Genomic DNA, 22387 nt, shown 5'->3' on the forward strand with positions numbered 1-22387 from the left:
CCTGCTTCCTCCTCTCTATCTCTCTCTGCCTGCCTCTCTGCCTACTTGTGATTTCTCTCTGTCAAATAAATAAATAAAATCTTAAAAAAAAAAAAAAAGAATTCATCAAACGTTTGGGGTGCCTGGGTGGCTCAGTGGGTTAAAGCCTCTGCCTTAGGCTCGGGTCATGGTCCCAGAGTCCTGGGATCGAGCCCCGCATTGGGCTCTCTTCTCGGCAGGGTGCCTGCTTCCTCCTCTCTCTCTCTCTCTCCAACTGCCTTTCTATCTACTTGAGATGTCTATCTGTCAGGTAAATAAATAAAATCTTAAAAAAAAAAAAGAGTTTATCAAACATTCGAAAGAAGATGAGGGGAAGATGTAACTTCTTGAGTTAACAGGAGTAATCCAAATAGTTGAGTTGCCTAGAATGAGAATTGAAACCAAAATGAAGATATGGTGAAAGAGTTGACCCTAAACAGAAGGGAGTGTTTATTTAGGGGTAATGTCGAGGTCAAATGACGATGACATCTTGTTTCCCGTCGTTCCACGATTGCTGTGTTCTTCCCCTAGTAAGGGCTTCCACGAGGATGGAATCAGCCCTTTGTGGACAGAGGCTTGATTTCAGGTGGATGATTCACACTGCCTGGCTGTGTCTACCCCAAACCAAAATACCTAGATAGGGAGTAAAACCTTCGCAAATGCCAAATGATGCCAGGGTTTCCGAGGTTTCCCAATACCTAAGTATCTGTCCAGATGTGTCCAAATATGTCGATGTCGATGTTGGCTGCTAAGCTGACAAACTTCAGATAAGGGCTGGGACTTTTTATTTTTAGCACGACTATTTTTAGCAGGAGGTTTTATCGGTAATGGATAATAGGGTAACTGCTTCAAATTCTTGACCCCAGGAAGGGCCCCTGTAGTCGGGGAGGGCTGTGGGAGATGCTTATCCTTCAGGCTTCTATGGGCATCATTACCCTTGTCATCTGAAACCCTGTACGTCCTCTAAGCATTCCTGAGCGCTCTGGAGAGGGGAAGGCGTGTCAATTATTATCAGAACCTACAATGACCTAATGAACAGCCTAGTGTCAGACGTCTCATAGATGCTCAATAGGTACACGAGAAAGTGTGGCAACAGGGAGAAAATATTCACAGATGCCCTTTACCACTCACCAGAGCCCAAAGCCCTGTCTTAGTGCAGGTAAATTTCCTATGCGCCAATCTGAGTTCCATTCCCTCTTGCCTACTCGAAATGTTGGCCAGCAGTTCTCTCTCCTACATCAGAAAGTTTTCCTCTCCCTTTTCAGGACCCTTTCCGTTAACTTGCACACATTATCTTTCCCATTCTGAAACACACATACACACACACTCACATACACACACACACTCACACACACACACTCACACACACACACCTTCTTTTCCTTCTATTTCCTCAACCAGCTGCCGTCACGTTTATTTTAGAGCCGAACTCCTCCAAGATTTGTCTGTAGTCACTGTCTCCAAGTCGTCTCCCCGTTTTTCTTAAGCCTCCTCTCATCAAGCTTTTTGTTCTACCCACTGCATCAAGTCAGCTCTCCACGGGCCAAGCTGCTGACTGCATGCGAACCCACAGGTTCTCAGTCCTTGCGTTAAAGTTTTATTTATGTATATGACACACAGAGAGAGTGGGTGCGCACAAGCAGGGGAAACAGCAGGCAGAGAGGGAGGGAGAGGCAGCCTCCCCTCTGATGCGGGACTCGATCCCAGGACTCTGGTATCACGATCTGGGCTGAAAGCCGATGCTTAACCCACTTGAGTCACCCAGGGTGCCCCTCAGTCCTTGTGCTAACGTGATCCCTCCGTGGCTGTTGACACGCGGGATCTCTCCTTCTTTCTTGCTCCTCTTTCTTGCACGGGGCTTCCAAGGTGTCGGACTGACCCAGTTTTCTGCCTACCTTGCTGCTTGCCTCTTCTCTGTCCCCTTTGCTGGTTTTCTCTCTTTTTCTCATCTTTTAAAATTGGACCCCCCCCCCCCCACAGGGGTCAGTCCTTGACCCTTTTCTCTTTTCTATCTAAATAGATACCCTTGGAGACTTTATTTAATCTTGTGGTTTTAAAATCCCCATGCATATGTGGATGACTCCCGAATGGACATCTTCCTGGTAGCGCTCCTGCCCGAAGCCCAGACGGCCATCCAGCCTGCTGCCCCCTCAGTATTTCCACGTGGGTGTCTGGGACACTCCTCAAACTTAGCACCTGTCAAACTCAACTCCTGATCTTCCCTCCTCTCAATCAAAGTTAACTCCAACCTCCAAGAGCTCGGGTCAAAGCCATGGACTGAATCCTTGACTCCTGTTCTCTCCTACCCCACACTCAAGTCACATCCCACGGGAAATCCTACTGGTGTGACTTCCCCAACATGTCTAGAATCAGACCACTTTAGTCACCTTTGCTCCTCCTACCCTGGTCAGAGTCACTATGACCAGTCACATGGCAGCCAGAGTGATTTCTACCAAATGTGAGACATCATGTCACTCCCCTGCTCAGAACTCTGTGATGGCTCCTCGCTCCACACAGAGAAAAAGTCTCCCCCCCCCCCCCGCTCTGTTTCCCGACCCCCACCTCGCTCATGTCACCGTCTCCTGTCCTCCCCTTGAAGCACTTGGTGCCACCCACGCTGCCCCTTGCTTGGATCGGAGCCTCCAGGCGTGCTCCGGCTTTGAGCCGCTCTCCCGTTATGGGCTGGGCTAACCCGAGGGCCCCTTCAAGTCTTTGCTCAACTGTCACCTTCTCACCGGCGTCTGTTCTGATAACGCTTCTTTAAAATTCCAGCCCGAGCCCTCTGAATTCCTGGAAATCCTTACTGGGCTCTGCTTTGTCCCCCCCATACCATGCTCACTGCCTTCCAATACACCGTACAATGACTTTTCTAGTACATCTGCTCGTTTTTATGCTGTTCATTCTTTCTCTCCTCCCTCCCCGGACCAGACCGGGAACTCGGAGAGGACCGCGATCTTCATCTGTTTGCGCATCCCCAGGGCCGGGAACGGAGCCCCGCAGCCAGAGGACACTCGGAAGTGTTTGCTGAGAGACGGGAATCACACGTGCAAGAATCTGGCTAATGGTCATGAACTGCTGTTTGCGGGTCTGAGCTCTTTATCTCGTTTAATCCTCAAAATGGCCACATGACTTACATTTATCTCCTCCGTTTTCCTTAGTCTGAGGAGTATCCCATGACTGGAGGGCGGCCCAGGCACACTGTGAGCCCAGAGTCCGCACGTCCAACTTCCCCACTGTTCTCGTACATTCCCGGGGTGCGTATGAACTCGTGCAGCTTTCCTGCAGGGTAACTCAGCCTTATATAGGAAGAGTGTTCCAAATATTCATACCTCGTTTTCCAGAGAACGGATCCCAGATACGTCCAAAGACCTTTCTATGCCATTGTTGGTCCAGGGGACGTATTGCGGGGAGCTGATGGTTAAAAAACCGGGGTATATTCATTCAGTGGAAGACTGTGTAGCCAGTGCTGATGGAAGAGCATATGAGGACATGGAGAAACCTCCCCAGCATACATTCAGAAGGAGCCACAAGGACAACATGCCAGGACCCACAATTGTAGACACACGATGATGGCTCAATTTTTAAAAACTACTTTATTTATGCAGAGAAATTGGCTGGAAGGATTGACCAGAAAGTTAATAGTGATTCTCCCTAAAGGTGTGACTATGGTGATTTTTATCTTCTCTGGGCTTTTCTGTGTAACTTCTTTTTCTTTTCTTTTCTTTTAATTTTTAAAGATTATTTATTTATTTATTTATTTCACAGACAGAAATCACAAGTAGGGAGAGAGGCAGAGAGAGAAGGGGCAGCAGGCTTTCTGCTGAGCAAAGAGCCCCATGTGGGGCTCAATCCCAGGACCCTGAGATCAGGGTCTGAACCAAAGGTAGAGGCTTAACCCACTGAGCCACCGAGGCACCCCTCTGTGTAACTTTGTATGTCTGTGTGTGTAACTTTTTAAAATAGGAAAACAGTTATTTTTTATATAAAAGGAAACTCTCCCTCAATATTAAAACGTGCCTTTCAATTTTTATGATACATTAGTAAATTTTATGACAAAATGAAACATACCTGAATAGCTGAAATGCAGATGAGGTCTCCGTGAAACACTAAGTGGGTTCTAAGTCGACAATTGTATTTCATATATCCAAGAGTAAAGTGTTTTCACTGCATTTTAATATCTTCATCTAGACTGTATGGAACCGCTTCATTTATTTTTTTAAATTTAACTTTTCCAGTGTTCCAACATTCATTGTTTATGCACCATACCCAGTGCTCTATGCAATATGTGCCCCCCACAATACCCACCAACAGGCTCACCCATCCCACACTCCTCTCCCCTCCAAAACCCTCAGTTTGTTTCTTAGAGTCCATAGTCTCTCATGGTTTGTCTCCCCCCCAGTTTCCCCCGACTCACTTCTCTCCATCTCCCCATGTCCTCTGTGTTATTCCTTATGCTCCACAAGTAAGTGAAACCACATGATAATTGACTCTCTCTGCTTGACTTATTTCACTCAACATAATCTCTTCCAGTCCCATCCATGTTGATACAAAAGTGAGGTATTCATCCTTTCTGATGGAGGCATAATACTCCATAGTATATACGGACCACATCTTCCTTATCCATTAGTCCATTGAAGGGCATCTTGATTCTTTCCACAGTTTGGTGACTGTGGCCATTGCTGCTACGAACATTGGGATACAGATGGCCCTTCTCTTCACTACATCTGTATCTTTGGGGCAAATACCCAGTAGTGCAATTGCAGGGTCATAGGGAAGTTCTATTTTTAATTTCTTGAGGAATCTCCACACTGCTTTCCAAAGTGGCTGCACCAACTTGCATTCCCACCAACAGTGTAAGAGGTGTACCACTTCATTTAAGGACACTGGATTTTCCTGGTTTTAGTAAGGGTTAGCTTTTCTTCTCATTTGGAGCTATCCCCCCAAATAGGCTTTATGTTCTATTTCTCTTTGGAGGGCTTGGATCTCTTGACTTGGTGAGAAGTATCTCATTCCACAGCACAAAGTACCTTGCTAAGTTGTTTCAAGAACCCTGCAAAGAAAACATATTCAGACTGTGTCATCACATTAAGAAATTACTGTACTAAAGTGCATTCCAAAGCAATTGCTACGTAGGTAAGTTTCTCTTTTAACTCCATTCCTGGAGAATCGTATTCTTTGAAGTCTATCTTGGAGAATATCATTTTTTTTTTCTAGTTGCAAACTATATCAGGAGCTGTCAGAAATCATCATGCAAGGAAGTACTGTGGGGGTGTCTTAGCATCAAAAATAAGGACAATGCTAGAATGGTTAATTAACTTGCTAAACAGAGAGACAGAAGGACACTTTTAGATTTGCTTGTGAAACAACTTGAAAGATTCAAAAAGGATAATGTTCCCAGATTAATGCTTATGCAATTTGAAGTGACTTTTCAAATATATAATTCCTGAAGCCCAGCTAGAATCTTAACATTCTTGTGGGTTTCAAGATGAAATGTTTCAAAGGATTGGGGATGAACTTATTAAAAGAGAGGCTGGGATTAGAAAGGCAGAGCTGACAGAAGGTGCCATACTGGGTGGGAACACACACACACACACACACACACACACACACATATCCATTCCTGCACACATGTACACACACACACACACACATGTGCGCGTGCGCACACACACGTAGTCACACAGCCCCTACAGCAAACTGGGCTCGGTTCTGAGAACTTGAACATGAGCCAAATCCCTACTCAAGAGAGTGAGCTCAGCCCAGGTCGACATAACCCAAGAGAAGGGGACAGCTACTGAAGAAGGAACGTAAGTGCCATCAACTTAAAAACTGGGGACAGAAATGTCTGGCTGGCTCGTTCAGTAGAGCATGTGACTCTTGATTTTGAGGTCATGAGTTTGAGCACCATGTTGGGCATAGAGATTACTTAAACAACAACAACAACAACAAAACAAAAAACAAACATACAAAAAGCCAAAACGGGACAGTAGCTGTAGAGCTCTGGATATAAATGTGCGGAGAAGTACATTGTTTTCCAGAGTATCACAAGGCTGTGCACAGGGATAAGAAAAGTAATTAATATGTGAGAACCCAGTGCACCAGGGATCATCAATGAAATGCCCGGCCAGAGCCGGCCAGCTGGAAGCCTGATGGTGGTCTAACACCCTCACTATGCCCTCCCAACAGCCACCCCCCCTCCCCCTGCCCCACCTGCCTTTAGCAGCTAGAGCTGCCTTCCTCGGAGACCTGTCTTGTAGGGAGCAGTCTGGCCAGGCCATCAGGTTTTCTAATCCTGCAAGAGAAGGAAAGGCCCACCAGGGTCCCGGCCTGCCCAGGCATTGTCACCTCCACGAGGGATTTTCATACCCATTTCACTCTGGAGGAAATAGGCTTATGCTAGGTCACTTGGCAAAGAAGCAGTAGCATGAGGATTTAAAATCAATTTTGCTTTTCTCCAAGACTGAAATGCTTCAATTCACTCCATCGTGGCACAGAGGAGTTCTAGTCTTAATGGTAAATGTTGACAATTTTTCATGAAATGGGGCTTTTAGACCTTTAACAAATGGTGACAAGAATTTCTGACAGAAGCTGGTTTTAGAAACCTTGGTGCTGGGGCACCTGGGTGGCTCAGTGGGTTAAGCCTCTGCCTTCAGCTCAGGTCATGGTCCCAGGGTCCTGGGATCGAGCCCCGCATTGGGCTCTCTGCTCAGCATCCCCATCTCTCTCTGCCTGCCTCTCTGCCTACTTGTGATCGCTGTCTGTCAAATAAATAAATAAGCTCTTCAAAAAAAGAAAAGAAAAAAGAAAGAAAGAAACCCTGGTTCTTAACTTTTCTTTCTCTTTCTCTCCCTTTTGTCCATTCATTCTTTTCCTCCCTCTCTCCCTGGATCTTGTCTTTTTTCTAACCTGGAAGGAAGCCTTTAGCTTCCTTTAGCTTTAACCTTTAGCTCCTTCCTCATCACGGCCCGGCTGCCATCTTGGACAGTGACCAGAGATGGTTTGCCTGAATGTGAAGTGCAGCTTCCCAGCAAGTCCCCTTGCCACACTCCTTCTTTGCGGCCATGGACCCCTGCCACCCACTGGCAAGTTCTGTGCCAGGCCCCAGTTCTAGTAAGTACTGACTGATTATCCAGAAGAGCACACCTCTCAGGGGGCAAGGCCAGGAACCCAGGCTGTCTCCACTGTTCCTGCGTCACCCTTTCTGGATCTCACTCTCTTGTAATGGGCTGGAATCCCGGGCTTTTCACTTTTCTTACCCTGTGAGAAAAAAAAGAGAGAGAGAGATTGAGAGAGAAAGACTATTCAGATGGGCGGTTGCAGGACCTGGACCCTTCCACATGAGGACCCTCAGAAAAGCATATTTTCATTGAACACATGCTTTATTATTATTATTATTTTCTGACTCAAGGCTTGTGTTTTTCAACAGAATGAAATGTTCTCCATGGAAACAATGATCGTGGGGATAAAAGATGAGAAAGAAGGTCAGAACTGGCCCGTGGTAAGGAAGTGTGGGGAGAAGAAAGTTTGACCTGGATCACGCCAGGGGCCCAGCTCTCCAGACAGGGGGGCGGCAGGGGCAGGTGTGGGCCAGGCCTCTGTCAGCCTCTGAATTCTTATGTGAGGCTGCCTTTTGCTCTAAAATCTGCTGGAACCTAAAATGAAATCCCTGAGCCATAAAATAGGTGGGCTGAAGTTCAGGAAAGCCCACCCAGCCATCCTTACTAATGGTGACGGCAGCTCTGTTTGTGAACACATTAGGAGGATCAAACTGATGGATAAAAGGGAGTAATTCTAAAGCAGTAATGTGTGTGTGTGTGTGTGTGTGTGTGTGCACACGCATGCGTGCGTGTGTGTGATATATACTACCTCAGACACGTTCAAGGGTATTTCACACAGAGTTCAGATGTTGCCTCCTCCAGGAAGCCTTCCCTGACTGCTTCTGGCATGGCCTCCAGGGTGGGTTAGGCTCTCCTCCCATGCATGAGGCAACCACTCAGCGGACCCAGCAACACTGTACCTCTTCACCAGCTTGCAAACTCCTTGTGAACTAGGACCGTATCATTTTCGTCTCTGCAACAGCAGGACCCAGTGCAGAGCCTGGCACATAGCGGGCCTGTAAGGCCCGTGTGCCAAGTTGGACGTGAGGCGTCTTGAGACTTCAGGCAGTTGGAGACAAGGGTCGTCAATGGTTTACATTCAAGGGTTACAGAGCCAGATGTCTTGGGACAGATCGCGTGGTTAGCTTGACATAACTGTGGCCTCTGAGACCCCAAGTTCCTCATCTGGAAAACAGAGGGGTGACTGGCACCCGCCTCTTTGGACTGTTGAGTGTTGAATGAGATAATTATTTAAAGAGCTTAGCCCAGAGTCTGCTGCTTAGCTTACAGGCAGTTCACAAACAATAGCTAATCTGATTATATTATTTGGTGGAGGGAGCTTTTCAGCACAAGGACAAATGGACTCTAGGTCTGTCTCCACTTTGCTTCTAATCCAGAGTTGAGAGACCAATTCATTCAAAATCCTGCTTCTTTGTGACATGTAAACACATCCAGCCTGTTTTTTTTTTTTGTTTTGTTTTTTTTTTTTTTTTGAATGAACACATCCAGCTTTACTGGAAACCATATTCTGGTCATTTGTTTCAGGAACCTGAGCTCTGTGACCAAGGGCTTTGCGGCTGCCATCTGCTCAGGGAGCCAGCCAGTCAGGTTAACTTTGGCATTTCTGAGGAAGCTGATGACATCAGCCTAGTTCTGTGCACTTAAGGACTTCTTGCTGGTTGCCAGGTTACAGGATGAACATAGGAAAGAGAGAGGTTTGTTTATTTCCCAATCTTTAAATAGTTTACAGATTAGATAAAATGAACATCCTCCCTAAAACTGCTTACTTCTATCCCTGCTAAGCCCTTTTATTATTACAGCCTTGCTAGTTAACGTAACACTTTTATGGGACAGGCAGGATAACCTCCCTTTGCAGATGAAGAATCAAAGGCCCAGAGAAGTTAAAGGAATTCTCAAGGTCACCAGAGAACAGTTGTGTGTGTTGGAGGAGCCCTGTAGAACCTGGGACCCCTGACAATGAAACCAGTGTCCTATTTTATAAGAGGTCTTGGCATAGCAGAGACTGGTGTTCATCCATTCTCCCTGTCTGCCTTTACAATAAAGTATCCAGTTTTTAACTATGCACATAGACACATTCTGTGCACTAGTCTCCCTAGCAGACAAGTCTGGTCACTTGATTAAGTGGTTCAGTTCTGGCCAGGGAGTGTTGGTGGAAATGATGCATATCCTGAAAAGGGGGAAAACATCTCTTCCTTCCTCCTTTCCACACTGCCATGTGGATGTGATGGCTGGAGTTCAAGCAGCCATCTTGAACCCTGAGGTTTAAGGATAAACTGTGTTCTGAGGTTGGCAGATGGAAGATAGAAGGTGCTAGTCCCTGAAACTGTGGATAGGCACCCTCGCCTCTGGCAGATTATATAAATCTTGGTACGTGTGAGAGAAAGATACATTTTTGCCTCATTTAATAGAGTGTTATTTTGGATTTCCATCACTGTAGCTGAACCTAACATAAACAAAACAAGTCTCTTCCTTTTGTACCAAGAAACAAAATCCCAGATTACTCAGTGAGGGCTGCCAGGCCCTACATGACCCATTCCTGGTTAACCTCTTTGACCTCATTTTGCACGCATCTTCCTCTTCCTCCCTACACTTTTTTTTTTTAATTTTAAAAATTGTGTTACGTTAGTCACCATAAAATACATCATTAGCGTCTGATGCAGTGTTCCAAGATTCATGTTTATGCGCCACACCCAGTGCTCCATGTAATCCGTGCCCTCCTTAATACCCACCACCAGGCTCACCCAGCCCGTACTCCCTTCCCCTCCAAAACCCTCAGTTTGTTTCTTAGAGTCCACGGTCTCTCATGGTTTGTCTCCCCCTCCGATTTCCTTGGACTACCTTCTCCTCTCTATCTCCTCATGTCCTCCATGTTATTTGTTATGCTCCACAAGTAAGTGAAACCATACGATACTTGACTCTCTCTGCAGCATAATCTCCTCCAGTCCCGTCCATGTTGCTACAAAAGTTGGGTATTCATCCTTTTGGATGGAGGCATGATTCTCCATAGTGTATATGGACCACATCTTCCTTACCCATTCATCCGTTGAAGGGCGTCTCGGCTCTTTCCACAGTTTGGCAACTGTGGCCATTGCTGCTATGAACATTGGGGTACAGATGGCCCTTCTTTTCACTACATCTGTAACTTTGGGGTAAATACCCAGTAGTGCAATTGCAGGGTCATAGGGAAGCTCTATTTTAAATTTCTTGAGGAATCTCCACACTGTTTTCCAAAGTGGCTGCACCAACTTGCATTCCCACCAACAGTGTAAGAGGTTTCCCCCTCTCTCCACATCCTCTCCAATGCATGTTGTTTCCTGCCTTGTTCATCTCTGCCATTCTAACTGGTGTAAGGAGGTATCCCTACACTTTAACCCCACTCTTATTTCTCCCATGTAGCTCTTTCTGCTTGGAATGTTACTCACCTGGATAACTCCTACTCACCCCTGGGGTCTCAGTCTATGTGCTCCAATTTTAAAGAAACATTCCTTGATCAAACTCCTTTTATTCTTTTCCTTTTCCCTTGTTCTTTTCCCTGACAGCTTTTCACTGCGGAAATATAGATTTTATTGCATGGTTATTTGTTTACTGCTTCCTCGCCTAGCTCTAAGGACTGAGGAGCCCACAACACTGTCCCCTGGCTGTACACAGCGCTCACTTGTGGCAGGCCACGGTCTCCAAACTGTGGAAAGAACCAAGATGCCCTTCAACGGATGAATGGATAAGGAAGATGTGGTCCATATACACTATGGAGTGTTATGCCTCCATCAGAAAACCCTCAGATTGTTCTTCAGAGTCCATAGTCGCTCATGGTTCACCTCCCCTTCCAATTTCCCCAAACTCTCTTCTCCTCTCTATCTCCCCATATCCTCCATACTGTTTGTTATGCTCTACAAATAAGTGAAACCATATGATAATTGACAATCTCTGCTTGACTTATTTCACTCAGCATAATCTCTTCAAGTCCCATCCATGTGGCTACAAAAGTTGGGTATTCATTCTTTCTGATGGAGGCATAATACTCCATAGTGTATGTGGACCACATCTTCCTTATCCATTTGTCCGTTGAAGGGCATCTTGGTTCTTTCCACAGTTTGGCGACCGTGGCCATTGCTGCTATAAACATTGGGGTACATATGGCCCTTCTTTTCACGACATCTGTATCTTTGGGGTAAATACCCAGTAGTGCAATGGCAGGGTCATAGGGAAGTTCTATTTTTAATTTCTTGAATTTCTGCACTGTTCTCCAAAGTGGCTGCACCAACTTGCATTCCCACCAACAGTGGAAGAGGGAAAGAAACTTTTATTTACAGTCTTCATTTGTTGCCTGGGTGGCTCAGTCAGTTAAGTAGCTGCCTTCAGCTCAGATCATGATCTCAGGGTCCTGGGATTGAGCCCCACGTCAGGCTCCCTGCCCAGCGGAGAGTCTGTTTCTCCCTCTGCCTCTGCTCCCCCCACCTTGTGCTTTCTCACTCTTTCTCTCTAGTAAATAAATAAAATCTTTAAAAAAAATAAAGTCTCCTGTTGTGCAGTGAAATTTATAGAAGGTGAAAACAACCAAAGCAAATTAAAATAAGATAATGCAACCAAACACCCCTGCTCCCAAACTGTATTCTTGGCAGCCAGTCATTTAATTAATTAATTAATTTTCATCTTAAGGGTCATTATTTCATGAAATAAAGAAATGAGTATATCCTGGAGCAGCTCATAGAGGTCAATGAGGGTGAGCATGAGTGGGCTGCCAAGGGGGTAGCAGCAATCTAGAAACCAGGCACAGACCACACTCCCATCTCTAGCTTCCCCTGGAATATGTGATTTGCTCCACTTGGGTCACCAATGCCTCCACTAGCAGCATCTTGGAGTCATCAAACCCTCTGATTTATAATTATCCAGCATTAAGTTGTTCTTTGGAAACTATTTTTGGTCAATATGCTCATCGGTGTGATTAATTACATCTTATTAAGAGACCAGAATTTATTCTCTGGAAGGATAACCTTTTCTGATTTGGGGGGTGTAATTTTCAGCTCAGCCAGCTCAGGAACTATGTAACACTGAGTCACCCATGGAGAATCACTGCTCCTAAATGGGGCAGCTCAGGATTTGGAAATCTGATGATGGAAAAAAAAAAGAATTAAAAACTAGATAAGTAAACCTTGGAAGAGAATAACTCTGTTTCTTCAGTTAGGATCTCCCAGGGTCCTCCTAGGGACATTCATTCAGCAGGTGTTTATTGACTTCTGCTTGTATGCCAGTAGCTAGTTGGGCCACTCGTTTCCCATAACATGTGGCATTCATTCATTCATTCATTCAGTAAGAGTTTAGTGAGCATCTATATGCCAAGCATCACCAGAGTGATCTAGTGATCGCTCTAGAATATTACCTCTAGTGATGTTACATCAATGAACTATTAATATAATGATCAAGTGTTTTATCAATGAACAAAATTTATATTCCAGTGGGAAATTACATTCTAATGGGAGAGGAAAATAACAATAAACTTATTCATAAGCAAATGATACAGTACATTAGGTTTCAAAATAAGAACAGTAAGGGGCATCAGAAGGACCACGTGTGTCCACACACATAATTTTGCAGTTATTAAGTAGAGTGGGATAGTGGGTTGAATAATGGTCCCCCAAGAGGTATGTCTGAATTCCAACCTCTGGAATTTGTGAAAGTGACTATATTTGGTAAAGGGGTCTTTGCAGATATAATTCAGTTAAGGATCTTGTATTAGGATTCTCCAGAGAAACGGAGTCAGTAGGATGGATGGATGGATGGATGGATGGACGGATGCATAGATAGATAGATAGATAGATAGATAGATAGATAGATAAGAGATTTATTGTAGGAATTGACCAAGAAATTCCATGATCTCTATCCGAAAGCTGGAGAACTAGGAAAGATGGTGGTATAATTCAGTCTAAGTCCAAAGGCCTGAGAGTCAAGGGGCTAATGGTGTAAATCCTGATGTGAATCTAGAAACCCAAGCTCCAGAAGCACCAAAGTTCAAGGGCAGAAGACAGATGTCTCAGCTCAAGCAGAGAAAAAGCAAATCTGCCCTTTCTCTGCATTTTTGTTCTATTTGGGCTTTCAGTGGATTGGATGATGCCCACCGGTGTTGGGGAGGGCCCTTTGTTTTATTCAGTCTATCAATACAAATGCTACTCTCTTCCAGAAACACCTTCATCAACATGCCCAGAAATTATGTTTTACCAGCTCTCTGATCATCCCTGAGCATCCCTAATCAACTTGATTAGCATCCCTAATCAAGTTGATGCAAAAAATTAACTATCACAGGTCCTGAGATAAGATCATCCTGAATTATTCAGGTGGACCATAAATCCAATGACAGATGTGCTTAGAAGAGAAAATGCAGAGGAAGGTATGAGACACACAAATGGATAAAAAGTTCGCAAGCAGAAGTTGACAGCCCTAAGCCAAGGAACGCTTACAGCCACTCCAAGCTGGAAGGCACAAGGAAGGATTCTTCCCTACAGCCTGTGGTGGAAGTGTGGACCTGTCAACACCTTGACTTTGGACTTCTGGCCCCCAACACTATTAGAAAATAGATGTCTGTTGTTTTTAAACCACCCAGATCATGGTAATGTGTAGTCCTAGGAAATGGACATAGATGGTCAGAGTGGTTTTCATGGAGAAGTGGCATTTGAGGAAGTCTTAAAGGAGACAGGAAATCAGCTGTGTGAATACTGACGGGGAAAACTGTTTGGACACAGGGAATGGCCCATTATCAGGGGAGGGTGCCTGGTGTGGGGAGTGACATGGAGGCCAGTGTGGCTGAAGCAGGAAGGGTGAAGGGGAAAGGAGTAGGAGAGACAAGGATAAAGAAGTAACAGAGAAACCAGAGGAGGTGGACAGAGGATGCAGGGCCCCTTAGGGTGTTGGAAAACAAACCTTTGGAATAATGGTGCATGTGGAATTAACCATAAAAACACAACTATTGAGCATCTTTTACATGACTAATATGCGGCAGGATCTTCAGGTATGCAATCTCAGCTGCTCTTCACGAGGCCCTCATGAGGAAGGTTTCACTCCCTTAGCTCCATGGATGGAAAACTCTGCACTCCCCACATACCATTGCATAACGAGAGAGTGGTCAATCCGAGCCCCAGAGCCAGTCTCCTCTGCCTCGAAGCCCATAGTCTTTCTGTCCCTTCACACAGCCTTACAAGCACAATAAAGGAATAGAAAGAAGATTCTTCAGTCTATTAAAGGACATCTACAAAGAAACTACAGCTAGCACCATAGTTCATGCTGAAAGGCTGAATACTTTCCTCTCAGGACTGAGAAAAAGGCAAAGTTTTTCAACCTCTATGTTCTCTCCTCCCCACCCCTAACCTCTATATTCTTGTTCAGCAGCACACTGGAAGTCCTATCCAGTGCACTAAGGCAAAAAAAAGAAATGAAGAAATTGAGATTCGAAAGGAAGAAAGAAAACAATCCCTGTTTGCAGATTACATGAAAATCCAAAGAATTTGATTTTTTTTTTTTTTAAATTCAAAAACTCAGAAGTGAGTTTGGTAAGATTGAGGAATACACCAAACTTCAATTGTATTTCTATACACTAAAAATAAACAACTGAAAACCAAAATTTAAAACATATAACACTTGTCATAATTACCTCCCAAATTAAATACTTAGTTAAAAATCTAACAAGACATATATAGGATTTGTATGATGAACACTAATGGTTGAAAAAGAAATCAAAGAGGACCTAACAATTGGAAAGCCTTCCAACATGTTCATGGGTTGGAAGGCTTTCCAACTGGAAAGATGTCAATTTTCCCCAGATTGATTTAATGCCATTCCAATCAAAACCCTAATTGAATTTAAGTACACACACACACACACACACACACACACATATATACATATGCTGATTTTAGACATTATGTGGAAAAGTGAAGGAATAAAATAAAACAATTTTGGAAAAAAAAGAATAAATTTGGAGGAATCATACAACATAACTTTAACACTTATTCTAAAGTCTATAATCATCAAAGCAGTGAAGCAATTAGCAATGTGTCTCTTTCTAAAGTGATGGACACATAGATCATTAGAGTAGAATAGAAAGTCTAGAACTAGACCTGCACCAATATGGTCAATTGGTTTTTTGCAAAACTAATTTAGTAGAGAAACGATAGTCTTTCGGCAAATGTGGTTTGGACAATTGGACATCTATATGTCACTCAAAAATAAAAATAAAGTGAAAATCAATCTAACCCTCATGGCTTATACGAGAATAAACCCCAAATGGTCATAAATGTAAATGTAAAATGTAACACTATAAAGTTAGACTCCAGTGGAATGAAGTCACAGAATGAACTGGAAATTATGTCCATTCTTACCACTATATTAAAAAAAAAGATGGAAATTTAACAAAGGCAGTGTCTCCTTTAATTTGGAGGAACAAAAGGGAGTGGAAGAAAAAAAAAAGATTATAGGAAAGATATTAGTGACTCACATGAGGAAATGTGGTCTGAAGGATCTACTAGGGAACATGATTCTCCAGAAGAGCAGTGTCTTGACACTCAGGCTTTGAACCCAGGCTCATTCATTCATTTGTTCAACAACTATTTATCGAGCCCTCCTGTATCTGAGATGGTACATATGTAATGGTCAAGAAAATAGACGCATGTTCTGTAGGTCATGAAGATTAACTGAAGTGGGAAATATAGACTTGAAACCAATAAACACACTAATAAGTGTATAATGATAATTTGCGATAAATGGCATGGAAGAAAACAACAGGCATCTTGCTGCAAAAGAGAAGAAGGGAGACCTACTTTCGGAAGAGTGGGGGTCAAGGCAGGTCTTTCCCAAGGAAGAGTCAGAGAAGGATGACTAGGAAAACTCCAGGACAGGAGTGATGGGGAGAGGACTTCAGGCAAGGGGAGGCTCCATGCCAGGCCTCAGGAAGAATGTGCTAGGTGAACATGAGGAACAGAAGGAAGGCTGGGTGGATGGTGGAGGGTAAGGGAGGGCGTCATATGCAATGGTTCTGGAGAGGACATTGAAGAGTTTTTATGCAAGGGAGTGCCATGATTCAGGGCACATTCAAAAGATGATATTGGTCATGCATGAAAAGTGGTCTGGTCTGGGTAGGGAGGAAAAAAAGTTAAATAGCTGGAGCGTGTTTGCAGTGGTCCATGGTAGCCTAGTGGGTGGGATGTCAGTGGAGAGGGAAAAAGTGAACACGTTTGAGAGAGATTTTGGAAGTATGAGTGTGAACTCAATGAAAATTTCAATATTTGGTTGTTTTTTACTTATAAACTTGGCAATTTTATATGGGTTAGTCTAAAAAACTTGACAGAACTTGGTAATGGATTAGATTTGGAAGGGGAGGAAGAGGGAGATGTCAAGAGTGGCCGCCATGTTTCTGGTTTTAACAACAGAGTATATGTAAGTGTCCCTTACCAAGATGGGGAAGACTGGAAAAACAACAGGGATCGGGGTTACCGACTTGGGTAGAGGCTCACTTTACAGATGTGGGGTTGGAGATATCTCTGTGATCTCAAAAGAGAGATGCTCCTGTGGCATTACATTTGAGTGCTCAGGAGAGTTTTGGCTGAGATACATCAGTAGAATCCAGTATATTAGATGATGATACCTAAAGACACAGAAGTGGATATGCTCTGGGAGAAAGTTCAGAGTGAGAAGAGAAGAGCCCAGGAGCGCCAGTATTTAGAGGCGAGGGAAAGGAGAAGGAGCAATAAGAATGTAAAAGAGATCAGAGGCACAGCAGGAAAACCAGGTGAGTTCATGGCTGCCAAGAGAGGAGCAGGTAAATAAAAAAAAGAGAGTGATCGGTTGTGCTGAATGCGGTTGGGGAGGGTGCAGTGTGTAGCAAAGAGGAGATACTGATCATTCGTAATTGAAAATCCAGGTTGAGAAAATGTGTCAGCTACTTCTTCAAAAACAGATTTCACTGCACATATAAAACCAGGTTCATTGCCACCACGAAGAGGGAGCTCTGCAATTGATGTAAATGGATATAATAATAGGAACGCATATAATGTCTTCACTTTGTGCAGGCACTGGTCTAAGTATCTACATGTTCACTCATGTAGTCCTCACGACCACTGTGGAGGTGAAGCAGCATTAACCCCAATTTACACACAGGGCAAAGATAAACTTACCCCAAACCGCAGGACTAAATGTGGGGGAGCTGGGTGAATCTGGGAATCTGGCTCCACCAAGTTTGGTGTTATTAAGCACTATACTCTCATCAATGGTTGATGATGACAGAAGGACAGAGATTCCTCAACAAACCCCAAAGCTCTTATTTGAAAAGGATTATAGAGTATCACAGTTGATGCAAACAGCTGCCAAAGGTGAAACGGTTTTCAGCTGTGAATTAGTGTATTTGTGGGTTTGCTTGTGTTTGTGTGTGTTTAAATTTCTTCAATCTTGAGCAAATCTTCTGCCATATGTGGCAACTTGTTTCCAAGACCACTACAATAGTATCTCCCATCTAGCCTGCTCTTTCCCTCCTTTGGAATCTGGACTGCACTTGGTAACATGCTCCAGCCAATTAGAACACAGTGAAAACAATATCTAGAACTTCCAAGGCCAAGCCTTAAGATGCTTTTAGCTTCGGCTTTCACTTGGGGAAAGCAACCATCATGCAGGGAACTCGAGGCTATTCTGCTGGAGGGAGAGGTTTCCTGGAGAAATTGGCCCTGGAGGACCAGCCAAGGCATCCCAGCTGATAGGCAGCACTGAGGTCCCAAACATCTGGGTGGCGCCATTTTGGACCTTCCAGGGCAGATGCACCGTCTGCTGAATGCAGCTGCAGGAATGAACTAGCTACCACCACAGGAAAAAGAGTCTAGTTGGTGAGCTCTGCCCAGACTCCTGACCTACAGCATCACCAGCAATAATGAGGACTTGTCGTAGGTAACTAAGTTCTGGGTCATTGTGCAGCAATACATAACTAATAAACTCTTTGAGGTCTTCTCTTTGTTCCTGAGAATGTAAGAGATCAAGACAGAGCCTTGTACTTTGACTCCCAAATCTTGGAAGGCCTTGGTTGAGGATCTTCTCTGCCTCTGCTTGGCCTCAGGTACCCAATAAAGGAGATCTACCTCCAGTAAAAGCTACTCCTGACACTAAAATGTTATCAGTGCATTTCTTCAGATAATGTCATTATAGGTAATTTTCTGCCATGGTTCAGTTTTCCTAGAATGAGTAAAAACCTCTTCATTGGGCACCTGGGTGGCTCAGTGGGTTAAGCCTCTGCCTTTAGCTCAGGTCATGATCTCAGGGTCCTGGGATCGAGTCCCACATCAGGCTCTCTGCTTAGCAGGGAGCCTGCTTCCTCCTCTCTCTCTCTGCCTTGCCTCTCTGCCTACTTCTGATCTGTCAAATAAAAAAATAAAAAAACCCTCTTCAGTAATGAGGAAAGATACGGTGTACAGCTCTCTTCTGTACCCATGGAAGCTACCATTTCTCCTGGGGTGTCCTCTCCCTCCAACAGAACGATCTTGAGTTCTCCACATGGTGGCTGCTTTCTCCAAGTGCAAGTAGGCAGTTGGTGGGTTGCACAGAAGCCGCTCTAATTCTTTTCAACTTTCTTGTGTCTTAAAGAGCCAGTAACTCATTCTCCTCATCCCCTTGCCGCTGGAAGGACCAGGCAACAAAATACCATCTAGTAAGATACATAGGCAAGTGTGCTGAAGGGTTTTTGGGCAAGAGTTTTCCTTTCTGGGAAGGAAGGAAGGAAAGAAAGAAAGGAGAGAAAGAGAGGGAGAGAGGGAGGGAGGAAGGAGAGAGTGAAAGAAAAAAAAAAAAAGGAAGGAGAGAAGGAAGGAAGGAAAGAAGGGAAGGGAGAAAGAGCTGGACAGAAGACTTATGCCGCCCCCAACCCTCCTTGCCAGCTCCTTGCTGTTGGACATGGTCCCATGACACTGTGATGATCTGGAGGTCCTGCAGCCATCTTGTAACCATGAGACAACATGTTCACAGTTAAAAAAAAAAAAAACAAAAGTCTCTTAAAAAAGACAAAACAAAGACACAAACCAGGAATAAGGCACCTGGTTTCTTGATATCATCATTGGCTGTAGAACCAACCCCAAGACCAACTGCTGACTACTTGGTAACTAATGACAAATGTATTTATGACAGCTGAAAGAATTCTTAGATCACACATAACCCATGGATATTTAACATTTTCTTACTTGTACTTGGTTTTTCCATGCAGCTAAGTCCAGTTTCTTCCGCTGTAAATGAATCCTTTCCCTTTTTATTTTATCTCAGTGGAGACGAAGTCTTGTTGGTTACCCATCTTTGTGTAATTAAGCCTGTTAGACATGGGATGGCTATTGTGAAGTCGCTCACAATCCAGTTAATGGAATCTACTTGCTTATCTTCAGCTGTGATGGTGAAAATGTCACCACTCTGCCAAATCCTGGCGGTTTTGGCAGAAGTGGGTGGGTGGCAGGCATCCTGTTGCTTTCCTTCTTGGTCTCATGGCATCATACCCTCACAAGCCACCATACCCCCGCCCCCATGTGGGAAGACACACGCTGGAAGTCTGCAGGTCTGCACAATTCTATCAAACAAAGATAAGGAAAAATTCAGGTCAGTTTCAGCCACATGACCTAAACCAGTTTCTGTTTTTATTTTAACTTTGTATTATGGTAATTTAAAACTTATGCCAAAAAGGAATAGTATTACAATCCCCCATGTACCTATCACTCAGCTTTAACAATGAATAATTCATGACCTTTTTTAATGCTCTGCTCCTACCCACTTAACTCCTTCTCATATTATGTTGAAGTAAATCCAGACATCATATCATTTCATCTACATACATTTCAATTTGCATCTCTGAAAGCTAATGAGTCTTCCAAAAGTGTAACAACAATATTACTAGCTTATGTAAATATAATTCCTTAATATCATCAAATATGCAGTCTGTGTTCATATTTCCACCAATTACCTTTTAAAAATAGGTTGTATTCTATATCTTTTTTTTTTTTAACTTGGCACAAAAGCAGCACATCCTCATGGAAGAGCTTTTGCAAAACATGAAAAAGCACAGAGAAGGAAATTCAGGCTCACCTATAATCCCTGGAGCTCATGCCAGTAAGTTTGGTGCCATGCAGGATTAGAAAAAGATGGACCTTCCCAGGAGGCACAGCGCTGTGCCAAGATGTCAGCCACGGCGTGTTCTCTCCAGAGGCTGCACTTGTGCCTGGCAGAACCAGGCCATTTCCCTTTCACAGCCCTGAGTAGATCATCAATGTCTACATTTTGGAGCACAGCCTTTCAGATTTTCTATGAATATATACGTAATTTTTACATAATTGTTTTCATACGGTACATTCTGTTCTGTATGCAGCTTTTTTCACTTTAATAGAAGACCATAAACATTTTCCCATGTCATTAAATTTTCTTCCAAACCATGACTTTCCGTGGTTGCCCAGGGGTACCATAATTGATTTAAGCAGTGGCCAATTGTTTAGGCCAATTGCCCTTAGAGTGTGGTGCTTGTCTTTCGTAGATAAAAAAAAACTCAGGCAAGAACATTATGTCCTTCTTGGGAGAAACACTGAAACACACAGGGGGATCACGCATTGCATGATCGTGTGGTTTTAAATTGGTTCCACCTGTTGGTTTGGGACGAAAGCAAAGGTATGGTTCCACTTAGTTCAACGTGTGCCTTGAGGGGCAGGGAGAACGGTCCCTTGACATGTTTAGATTCCTAGGAATTCCATAGTAAACAAGAAGCTTCAGTGGAGAGCAGCGAGGCAATTCAATGGGACATGTTTATTGGGACAGTCACTCCCAAAGTTATGCAACCAGGAGACTTGGGTTTGAGTAACCAACCTCAGCCAATATCTGAGGTTAGTGGAAGGCAGCAGGCTGAAGGGTTCTCTTGAATCAGTTTTGTTGGGTTTTAGGGCATGAAGACAGCCATCCTTGGATGCAAACCTCCAGCTGATGCCTTGTGAGCAGTTATCATCAGAGACTCAAGGAGCTGGCCAGTGGATTCTCAGGAAATTGTCAGCTCATAATCTCCATCTCTTGAGAACTAGGATAAACATTCAGGTTAATTGCAAAGCATCCATTTGCCCAAACCCACAAGCCACAGTCAGTCCTAAGCCTGAACCACAGTATTTTCTACACTGGCCCTTATCTTCACTGAATCCACTGAACTAAATGACTCAGTTTAATGGAGTCACTGGGGCAGGGTGAGGTCAGAGGGCAGATGTAAACCAGAAATCTCTAACCCCAGAGACCCACTCCCTGTGGGTCACAGAGTTTGGTAAGTGCCTTGAAATTCCTCAGATGGGTAAGCCACTTAAATGCAAATGATCCATGTTATATGTTGGGCAGCCTAGAGCAGGCTTTAGAAGGAAAGTCCCTCTGATTTTACATCAACTCATAAAGTGTAAACATAGATAAGGAGCCCATATCATTGGGCCTTGATGGAGGGCATGCCTCGGGATAAGAGAAGGCAGAGTCTGGGGTCCTCCCCAAAGAGGCCTTACATGTGACAGGTGACCTGCCAGGCATTCTGAAGTCCCAAGCCCATCATTGAGCCTTCTCTCACTAGCTTCCAGGGAAGGACATTTTCACGCAGAATGTCACCCCGTTCTTGTATCAGAAATGTGACTGGATGGTGTGTTTCTCTCCTGCGACTGCTAGGACAGTGTGCCATAAACTGGGTGACTTAAGGCAACAGGAATGTATCCTGTCAGAGTCCTGGAGTTTGGAAGTGTGAAATCGAGGTGCTGGTGGGGCTCTCCTGTCTCCAGGCCTCCCAGGCGGACCCTTCCCTGCCCCTTCCGGCTTGGGGTAACTTCAAGCTGGTGTCCCTTGGCCTGTGACTGCTCACCTCTGATCTCTGTCTCCTCTTCACAGGGCCATCTTCCCTCTGTGTGTGGCTGGGTCTGCATTTCCCTCCTCTTATAGGGAACCAGTCAGGCGGAATTAGGGCCCACCCTAAAGACCTCATTTCAACTTGATTGCATCAGCAAAGATTCTATTTCCAAATAAGGTCATATTCATAGGTGCCAGGGCTTAGGACATCAGCACACCTTCTGGGGGACACGATTCAACCCATAATGGATAGAGAGTCAAAGGTCTGGGATCATAGACCCAGTTTTATCACCAATTGCTGTGTGATCCTGAACAGGTTACGTGGCATCCCTGGGCCCCGGGTGCCCTCATCTGTCCCCCAGGAACCTTGGGGCCTGCAGATTCGATGTAGTTTGAACAAGATG

General features: G+C 44.3%; 1 long non-coding RNA gene across 3 annotated transcripts; it reads right to left on the bottom strand.

The window, feature by feature from the left end:
• Positions 1–3635: 3635 nt before the first annotated feature.
• On the bottom strand, positions 3636–22090 carry LOC132015623 (uncharacterized). 3 transcript variants are annotated; one of them, XR_009403730.1, is made up of 6 exons: positions 22000–22090; positions 20220–21192; positions 19334–19707; positions 7162–7275; positions 6229–6310; positions 3636–5068 (listed from the first exon to the last, which is right to left on the bottom strand). It is a non-coding gene; the product is annotated as an uncharacterized LOC132015623 (long non-coding RNA). The 3 variants fall into 3 exon arrangements; XR_009403729.1 differs by lacking the exon at positions 6229–6310; XR_009403731.1 differs by lacking the exon at positions 6229–6310 and having other exon boundaries at positions 7141–7275.
• Between the last annotated feature and the right edge of the window lie 297 nt (positions 22091–22387).

This window comes from Mustela nigripes, chromosome 1 (assembly GCF_022355385.1).
Source record: "Mustela nigripes isolate SB6536 chromosome 1, MUSNIG.SB6536, whole genome shotgun sequence".
Taxonomy (NCBI): Eukaryota; Metazoa; Chordata; class Mammalia; order Carnivora; family Mustelidae; genus Mustela; species Mustela nigripes.